Source organism: Pezoporus occidentalis, unplaced genomic scaffold (genome assembly GCF_034315485.1).
Source record: "Pezoporus occidentalis ecotype Australia unplaced genomic scaffold, CSIRO_AGI_Poc_V1 ctg16, whole genome shotgun sequence".
Taxonomy (NCBI): domain Eukaryota; kingdom Metazoa; phylum Chordata; class Aves; order Psittaciformes; family Psittacidae; genus Pezoporus; species Pezoporus occidentalis.
In genome coordinates this window covers 272,795-283,158 of record NW_026913425.1, presented here as the reverse complement: position 1 = coordinate 283,158, position 10,364 = coordinate 272,795, and positions in this window count along the sequence as shown.

The following is a 10,364-nucleotide window of genomic DNA, read 5'->3' as shown; positions in this document are numbered from 1 at the left end:
ATGACTGCATCAACAAGATTGAATGTGATAATGACAATGCTAGACTCACAAAAGACAAGCCAGATCTTCAAATGTAGAGGACAGAGTAATAGTGCTTTGAAAATCCCCCTGGTTTATACCATAACGCTGAATACAACCGAGCCAAGCTCTTGCAGAAGCAGCAGCTGATATAGTCTGGATGTGTTCATGAAGGGAACTGTTGGGTATATTATAGGAAAAAAACTTTCGGTTCAAGAACAGTTTAAGCATAGTTAAGCCCTGGATCAGATTGTACAGGGCATTTGTCATAATTCTCCAGCAAAGGTGATTCAAGAAGAGATTAAGTATCTGTTGGAGGTTGTACATACCCTGTCTCTGAGTAGGAGGGTGAGCTAGATGACCTTTCAGATCCTTGCAACTTTACATTTCTACTGTATTATGACAAATCCTTTTTATCCTGCCTAAGTCCTCTCCCCCACCTGGATTAACAGATTATTTGAACTTCATGGCAGTTACAATTTTAGCAACGATTTTAATGCCATGTGTTCAACGACCACCCGTATGATTTACCTGATAACTTGGGTATGCCTGTATTAAGGCATCTGAAGAAAGAATTCCTGCCTTTCAATATGTTGGCAGAAGAAATGGAGGCTTTTTTTCTGAATAATTATATACAAAACCACTGAAGTGCCCTTCAGGGGCATTAAAATGAAGTTACTTATTAATTACTGAGGCTGTTACAGTTACTATAGTTTTTAATTTCTAATTCTGAGGTTATGACCTCAGCTGAGGAAATGTGAAACAGAAAAAAACAGGCAAACCCAGGCAGTTCTGGAATACATGTACATAGTTGCATGCATAGAAACTTTCCTAACAATTTGTTTTCTGTTGCTTAAGGGACAACAAACATCAAGATAAGGCAAGTAAGAAAACAACCCAGTTACGGCAAGAATAAAATCCCTATCCTGTAACTTTCCTCCCTTCATGACTTACAAATTCTTTGTATTAACTTCTTTCTAAAGAGCTTTACACAAAGAGGAGAAGTTGTTTGCAAATTGTTCATCGTCAGAGAAGAAAGATGTAGTAAAAAAAGCCAACATACTGAGAAACAATTAAATGGAGGACAAGAGGCTTCTGTTCTTCAGGTTACAACCCATGAAGATGCCACACGTTTTAGAGAAGGGTGTTTAATTTCCAGGTGTTAGCTTACAGAAACTTTAACTTTTTGTTCTCAGCTCTGATTGCTTATTAAAAAAACGCTGCTTAAAAAAAGAAAAGAAGAAAAGTATCTTTGAAGTCTCTAATTCTTTTAGCCCTTATGAAGGCAACTGTGGGCACTAAACACCCTGAGAATGAGAGTACTCAGATATTCTATGTTAAAAATCATCTCATGACTTCATTGTGTTACTACCTTATAACTGGTCACATCTTTATTGTCATCTTTTCACGATGTCCCAGTGTTCACCAGACAAGAGGCAAACAGAATGACTCTAGATGATGTTGGCTCTTAGGAGACCTGTGGTCAACAATGTACAGCTTTTTTGGATGAGGTTTCAGTGTGTTCAAACAAATGTATTTTTTTTTTTTTAACTGTCCTGGTTTTGTCTGAGATAGTTTTCTTCCTAGTAGCTGGTGCAGCGCTGTGCTTTGCTTTGGCTTTAGTCTGAGAACAATGCTGGTAACACACCGATGTTTTAGTTGTTTAGAAGTAGCACTTACCCTGATCAAGGACTTTTCAGTCTCAAGTGCCAGGAAACAGAGACAGGACACCTGATGGGGTGAATGAGTGAGCAGCTATGCGGCACTTATTTACGGGCTGGAGTTAAACCAAGATAGAGATGTAGAAGAGTTTATAGAATGTATTCCTAAGTAGTTTAAGGAAATAAATAAAAATTCAGCATCTTCAAAAATTATAAATTTTTAATATTTTAAAAGTTTGAATCATTTAAATTGCTTGACCAAAGTGATAACATTTACTGCTGCTGTGCTAAGTTTCGATGAAATGCCACTGCTGAGTGCAGGTGCCAGTTCCCCTTTCACTTGGCTAATATATTTGAAAGCAGTGTAGCTTAGGAAGACATGGCATCTCCCAAGAGATGATACAGAAGCATATAAGACAGTCCACTTGCTAGTTAATATTTTAGGGAAGGATTTGAGAATTTAATTCTTTTTGGAGAAGAAAAAGCTGTAGAATTTTAAAGCTGAACATGAAAAGAAATCTTCTTTCATAGATGAAGAAGAAACTGTCATTGCTTCATCGCTTAAACTTATTCCAAATATTCTTGTGCCCTAGATTTCTCAGTACATGATTTGAGATTAAAGTTGTTCTTTTTTATAATCAGAAATAATGAATGTAGCTACAGTAGCTTCATACAATGTAGTTGTACTAGTTTTGGCAGTACTTTGGAACTCCAAGCATCAAAACAAATTAAAAAGCACAGGAAAAAAATGTGAGAGGTACAGAAGAAGATTCCTGTCTTCCTTTACATTTTTCCTGATTATTTTGCCTGATAATGGACTGCACAGACTTTGTTTTGTTTACTTCCCTACAAGCATGGTATGCATATACAAGGCATAATTACTGGTGCCTGGAAATTAGTCATTGCTGTATCAGCCTTTGAGGCACTTGGCCCAACAGTGACGCCTAGAATCTTGCCACCCATTTTTCCTGCCTGCCTCAGAACATCACCACAGGTTTCCAGCCCAAGACAGCATGCTGAGCAGGAACCTCCTGGGCTAGCTAGGTACACCAGCAGTGCTTAGCAGTGAACTCAGCACTGAACACAGCCATCCTTTCTGAAACAGATGGAGTATGTTTAAGCTGCTCCCTCACTGCAGTAAAAGATTGGTCTCAGTGCAAGCATTTTTGTGGGTGTGCTTATTCACAGAATTCCTCAGAGCATCTACATTTTTGGGACATCATGAGTATCTGGATCACATTATCTAGAATGACCACTGTACCAAAAAGATGTATTAACTTTACATCTGCCAAAACCTGTCCACTTTATGTGTGAATTCTGTCTATTTTAAAGATCTTTTTCTTCCTAGTAGCTGGAATGTATGCAATTTATTTATGGATCTTAATTTTTAAATGTCTTGTAAGAATACAGCTGAACTTGGCAAACTCACTCTGTGTGTAAAATGCACTCATTTTGTATGTCACTGTGACCACTCACCAAATACTAGCCAAGCGCTAGTCACTACTATTTGAACAAATTTGCACAAAAATATATAATATATATTTCCTTTGTTTTACTGAATGTGATTCTTTAATCCAAGACAGTTATATCACAGAAATAAATTGATTGCACATGGTGCATATAAAAAATGAAAGGATAATCCCTTCTCAGATTCCTTTTTACTGGCCTTTAACATGTTCAGAGCAGGTCTTTGGGGTACACATACCATTAATCATTTTAAAAAACTTTTGATGTTCTATAATGCTGACAACTTTCTTATACTTTGAGAACAACTGATGGTATTAGATTTTGTATTGTTCTAAAGGTTCTGCACATAGATAGGTGGCCTTGATGTCTTCACAGTGCCTGCAGAGAGGGCATGTCACATCCCTGACAACTATATGCAGATAGACCTTTCAACAGAGATACAGTTCTATTGTAGCTAGAATAGGTTTCTAATTGACTTCTCTGAGGGCTGAATTGAATGTCCGCAGTAGGGGCTGGGACTATTGCCTAAATCAAGCATAAGAGTAAAATTATTCTTTGGTAAAGAGACATTCAAGGAGGCTGTGTGGCTTTCAGAAATTCTGAAAATGGTGTTTGTTGTGGGAAGTATTCTGTTCTCATGAGCATTACCCTGTAATGTTGGTGGATTAAGATCATGAACATTACCAGTGTAACTGAGTACAGAATTTGATACAAAATCCATTCAGCCATTGCACTGTTGGAGTCTGTTGAAGATCTGGTCTATTATGTGTGAAAACAAAGGTGGACTGGTGCTGGCTCTCTAGTATTAAACTTCCAAATTTGGCGATCAAGCCACTATATGTGTTTTGAGGTACATTTGCCTGTGTAAAAGACTAAATGGTACAACTTTGGTAAGAGAAACAAGAGGAGCAAAGAAGGGGTTTTTTAACAGGGTAAGCAGAAACTGGACCTCTTCTAGCATTTCTGCAGACAGTATTTCTGCAGTTTGCTATCCTCAGAAGACAAGAACCAGAAAGAGCCCATGCTGGAGTCTGATGCTTATTTTTATGGTAAGCCACAAAAAGCGTCTTTGATGTTTACAGTAGGAAGCAAGATCAGAGTTGATCAGACAGCTGCTGACAAGTTTCCCTGAAAACACAGCACAATGAGGTTGCTATAGTCAAGAGCCTATATCTGTTTCTATTAGAATGATCTAATTTGTTTTGTACAATATTAGGATAAAAATCTTCAAAGTGAAGCCTGGAAAGTTCCATTTCCTGCTTTCTGCCCTTGGTTAGCTGTCTTGTGATAATTAATAAAGCTTGTGGTTAAATAACTAGCTCCCCAATGTACCATGAATTTACATTCCAGAAAATATGTTTTGTTTAAGTATAATAAGGAATTTTTTTAGAAGCTTGGTTTAATTTACTGTCTTCACTTAGGGAGAAATTAACAAGGACCCTCTAAAAGCAGAGGAAGTAGAACACATTGAAAACTTCCCCATCTCTTCTTTTCTAAAGCCCTGTAGACAACTCAGTAGGCACAGCAATTTCAAAGCAAGTGAAAAAAACAACCCACCCAAATGTAATAAAAGCATGTGCTGGTTTTGGCTGGGGTCAAGTTAATTTTCTTCATAGTAGTTGGTATGGGGCTGTGTTTTGGATTTGTGCTGGAAACTGTGTGGATAATACAGAGATGTTTTCATTATCGCTGAGCAGTGCTTACACATAGCCAAGGCCTTTTCTGCTTCTCACACCACCCCATCAGCAAGAAGTCTGGGGGTGCAGAAGGAGTTAGGAGGGGACACAGCCAGGACAGCTGACCCCAACTGGCCAAAGGGATATCCCACACCATACAGCATGAGCATACAAAGTTGGGGAAGGAAGAAAATCGGAAACATTCAGAGTGATGGTATCTGTCTTTCCAAGTAACTATCACGTGTGATGTAGCCCTGCTGTCTTGGGGATGGCTGAAAACCTGCCTGCCCGAAGGCAGTGGTGAATGAGTTGCTTGTTTTACTTTGCTTGTGTGCACAGCTTTTGCTTTCCCTGTTAAACTGTCTTTATCTCAACCCATGAGTTTTCCCACTTCCACCTTCCGATTCTCTCCCCCACCCCACTGGGGAAGAGTGAGTGAGCAGCTCTGTGGGGCTTAGTTTTTGGCTGGGGTTAAACCCAGATGAAATGTTACTATGATTGAGTTGCTTTTCCTGATACAACAGGTCTAATAGTAGTCAAACCCCAGTCTTTTTGTAGGATATGACAAAAAATAACATTTAGCCTTGTCAGAGCTAATTAGAAGTTAAACAATGTCACTTCATAGATTTTGAAATATGCAGGGATAGGAAAAGATGCATGTGCTGCTACAGTTCTGGAGTGTTTTAGGGGAAGAATGCTCTCTTTAGACCATGGCAGGAGTTCATGCAGTAGATGGTAGAGGCCACTTCGTTATTCCAAAGCATTTTCACAGAAGCAAAGAACTGTTTGGGTTGGAAGGGATGTTAAACATAATCCAGTTCCAACCCCCCTGCAATGGGCAGAGACAAGTAACTGCTTAGTGAAGGAAATTATCATAGTGTTGGTAATGCATAACTTTTGGTAATTCATTCATTTTTTGAAAAATGCTAGTATATCACTTTCACCTTTGTAAACACTATTGTATTATCTAAAAATGTCAAACTAAACACGTCACATGTTGTGCACAAAGGAAGCAGGGTCTCATCATAGCTGCTGAAATACTGTTGAAACAGGAAGAACTTGGAATTAATTTTCATTGTTCTCGATACATATGATTTCCTAATCACCTGGTACATGGCAAGAAAAGACTGGAAGAAACCACAGATGTTAGTATTCTACATAATGAGAGGGCATTAAATTCTAAGTAGAGATTTACATGCATGCTTTGCTGGTAAGCACCTGCATAAAGAGATGGTTTAACCTCTGGGTGGACGGAATATGGAATTGGCCCCAGTTGCCCAGATGTTTTTTTGCATTGACCTTTGTTTCACATGCATTCAGTTACACTACTTTAACCTGGCAGATACTTTTTAGGCCAAGACTTACAAAAATATACCTGCGTGCTTTTATCTCAGTGGATTTTTATTGACCATGTATCTTTTAATAAAAGGGTCTTGAATTTTCTGCCATGATTATGAGTTTTCTAATGTGTTCCATTTTTTTTCCCTCAGAAGTCTGTAGTATTCTTGACTTTCTACAGGAATGAAGCTTGACAAAATCTGTTTAAATATAGCCATATGAACATTGAAGTCAGTCTGTTGAAATGATGCTATTCATTTCAAAAGCTTGATAAAAATGTTGTCACAGAATAGAGCTATAGAAGGTGTTTTGGCAGCTGCAGCAGAGGTATTTGAAGCATCTTCATAAATAGAGTTACCTAAAGCTTATTTACTATTCAGATTCACTGAAATTTGCTGCCAGATTAACAGTTTTTTCTCTCGTAGGACTTTTTAAATAACATCGTCTAGCACACAGTTTTATATCCACCTTGCTTCAGTTATTCTTTTTTATTATTATTTTTAAATGAAGCTATTTGCTTACGTCTTTTCTTCTCTTTTTCTGATGTGCTGCCTTTTTTTTTTTTGTTTTAAGTTCAAAGTAAAACATGTACAAATTTAGGATTAATACAGGAAAAACTTTATAATCATGAAGTTGTAGGGAAGGAATGTAAGTATAAGGGAATGTATTCCATTGTAAGTATAAGGGAATGAAGAAGAAATCTGTGGTGTTTAATTTATATGAATACTACTGTTGCCTCTCCTGGCCTTAGCTGTTATATGGTAATTGAGGCAATCTGTTAGAAGGAGACATTAATAATGCAGGAAACCCTGTTTATTACCACAGGCACAGTAAGAGTATTTTTTGTTGTAAATGAAGACCTAATTTCTGAAGAGGGGCTAGAGGCTATAAATATTATTTTGGCAAATGCCAAAAGACCAACTGCTGTTCTATCATGAAAGTAAAAGGACTCCAAAACCGTGGCTGACAGACTGGTTTTGTGGAAGAGAGAGGATTAAGCTATGAGTTTACCACTTGACTTTTTAGTCTTATGTGGAAGAGTTTTAACTTATTCCTCCCCAGTTCACTGCTGTACTCTCTCTGTCGCCAGTAACAGTGTAAGGTTGTGGTATTGTTCTGTACATCGGCTGGGAGAGAACCAATCATTAAGAAAGGCTGACATCCAGTTTACCCTTCCGAGATTCAGCCCTAGCCAGAAAAAGTGAAATCCTAGTGCCTGACACATCTTCTTGTGATTCAGCACTTCCCACAGTCAGCAGAAGTCTTCTCCCTGACTGACATGAAACAGCCTTACCCAATTTGGTGATCAGCTCCCTTCGGCATCAGCCTGAACTGGGAGATTGATTGGGTGCCCAAGATTGCCCAGAGACAGACATGTAGCAGACATGAAAGGTCCATGAAGAAATCCATAGGAAGGAGACAGCAAAAACCTCACTGGTGAGCACATGAGAAGTTCAGGGAGTAAACAGGAAAGGACATCCAGGGAGGGTAGTAAAAGAGGGTCAGGAAGGAAAACTGGCTGTTGGGATGATGATCCTGAAATACCTCTGTTAAGTCCATTAGAAAGAATGTTAAAGTACTGGGATGACCTGAACATTCCCCTGAAAGTAACCAAGAAAATAATGGTTATCTAGGAAATGCAGATTACCTGGAGGATTGGGATTTTCTGTTAGGAGTTTTGTTCGGGGTGAGAGAAAATTGGATGATCTTGCAAAAAGCCTATCAGCTATGGAAAGATGAACATCCACAGGTGGCAGAAGACAGAGGGCAAAATGTGCCTCTGGTGGATGATGAAATACCCCAAAGGTACCACAGTGGGACCCTAATAATCAAGTCAGTTTGTCCCGTCTTCAAATTATCAAGCTTATCGAATTAGAGCAATTAAGACAGTGGTTCCTAGAACTAATAACGTATCCAGGGCCATGTCTCTAGAACAGGAAAAAGATGAGAGCCCCTCTCACTGGCTGGAGCGGACTAGGAATGCAATGTGAAAACAGGGGGAGTTAGACCCCGAAGGGCCAGCCTTTGAAGCAATATTGAAAGAGCAATTTGTTACTAGATCATGGCCAGATATAAGAAAAAGGATACAGAAAGATGAAGGGTATTAGGGTAAGCCCCTAGAGGAGTTAGGACCACTCAGCAGATATATGTATGAAGAGGTGAAGAAAAGGTGAAAGTAAAAGCAAAGGTGGTGGCTCAATTGCTGCAATCTCCGGGAGGGAAAATGCAAAGGGCCTCAGGGCCCAAGGGAAGGAGGTGGCCACCAGAATTTGTTAAAAATGTATCTCCTTCAGTAGAGCGTGGCCAGCCAGGTATTTATTGGGAAGGAATCAGTACGCAATCTGCAATAAGAAAAGTCATTGGAAGAGAGAGTGTCCACAGAGAAAAGTGGATCCTAATGAGGATGGGGTTCACTAACTGATGGAAATGGATTGCTAAGGGTGCCAGGATCCCCAGAGGCCCAGCACACTGGATCCCTTGTCAATCTGCAGGGTGGGTCCAGATTGGAAGGAGGTGCACTTCCTGATGTATAAAGAAGCCTCTCAATCAACCTTGCATTTTGTTCCAAGGCAGGGACAACTGTCAAAAAGATCTCAAATCATCCAATGAATAAGCAGAAAAAATGAGAAAGTAATGTTCCTCCAACCACTATTAGTAGGTGTAGGAGGCAAATATGAAATGCGTGAATTTTTATTCATTCCAAACTGTAACTGCGATTTGTTAGGGAGAGAATTAATGGCTAAACTAAGAATGCAAATTAACATTGAAAAGAAAAAGGCAGGAGGAGACACAGTTATAACCTTGTGCAGATTATCTGCTTATGCCAGGGTAAATCCAGAAGTATGGGCAGTACTGGGAAATTATGGAAAATTAGAAATGGAGCCTATACAAATGACTCTGAAACAACCTGATCAAGTAGTGTTGTCATGGTTTAAACCCTGTTGGCAAGTCAGCCACGCAGTTTGCTCCCCTCCCTTTTCTTCCCCCCCGCTCCCAGAGGGATTGGAAGGAGAATTGAAAGAATGTAGCTCCCACGGGTTGAGATAAGAACAGCTTAATAACCAAGATATAACAGAAATCACTACTACTACCACCAGTAATAATAATGATAAAGTTATTTCCGTTATTTCAACAAGGGAAGAGAATACAACCACTCACCACCCACCAACCGATACCTTGCCCCCACCCAGCAGTGAACTAGCCCTTCCAGATAACTGCCAGTTACATCCTGGGCATGACATGCTGTGGTATGGAATACCTCTTTAGTCAGTTTGGGTCAGGTGTCCTCTCTCTGCTTCCTCCCGGCTTCCCCTCTTCCCTGGCAGAGCATGAGACTCACAAAGTCCTTGGTCAAACTACGTATTTGAGCAGTATCTAAAAACATCGCTGTTCTCAGTGCTGTTCTCAGGCTGAAAGTCAAAACCACAGCACTGCAGCAGCTACTAAGAAGGAGAAAAAAATGACTGCTACTGCTGAACCCAGGACAGTATCCACCCCTTATTCCATACCATTCACGTCATGCTCAGATCCCACATTTTCGATATACCATAGCTCTTACGTATATACATCCACATGCACACAGACAGAGAGAAAGAGATCATTCCTCAATGCATGGACCAATCCCTATAAAGCTGCTGAGTCTATTTGGTCCATGATGTCGGGTTCCATCTCTTGTAAAAGTAAGTCTTTTGGGGCAGGAGAGGCTGTATGCAGTCTTGGATTACTGCCTGCTGATGCTGATCGTTCCTTTGCCACAAAACTCGTCTGGTTCTATCCAAGTTCATTCTCTGTTGGGATGATAGTCAGAGAGAAGTCAGGGCCAGCTGCTGGTGACCTGAAGACATCTGGTTGGTGGGCTATAAAAGTATTACATAGCAGGCAACAACATACAATTGAGTTCATTGGCTGTTTTCACTAAAATCAAATCCCTTGAGGTATACATTGGACTTCCCCACCTTCCTGCATTACCCACCAATATACCTGGGTCCTGAGCAAAGCAATCCCACGAGTGGGTTTACCTTTACCTGAAGCAGGAATAACCCAGACTGTCTTCCCCAGCAAATTCTTTACATGCACGACAGGAACTTTGTCCCCCTCTACAATATGTAAAAGTTCTGACTGGGCTGGGCCAGCCCTGTTGGCAGATCCTCTGGTATTGACCAACAGGTAGCCTTTGGTAAATGTGTATCCCAATGTTTTAAAG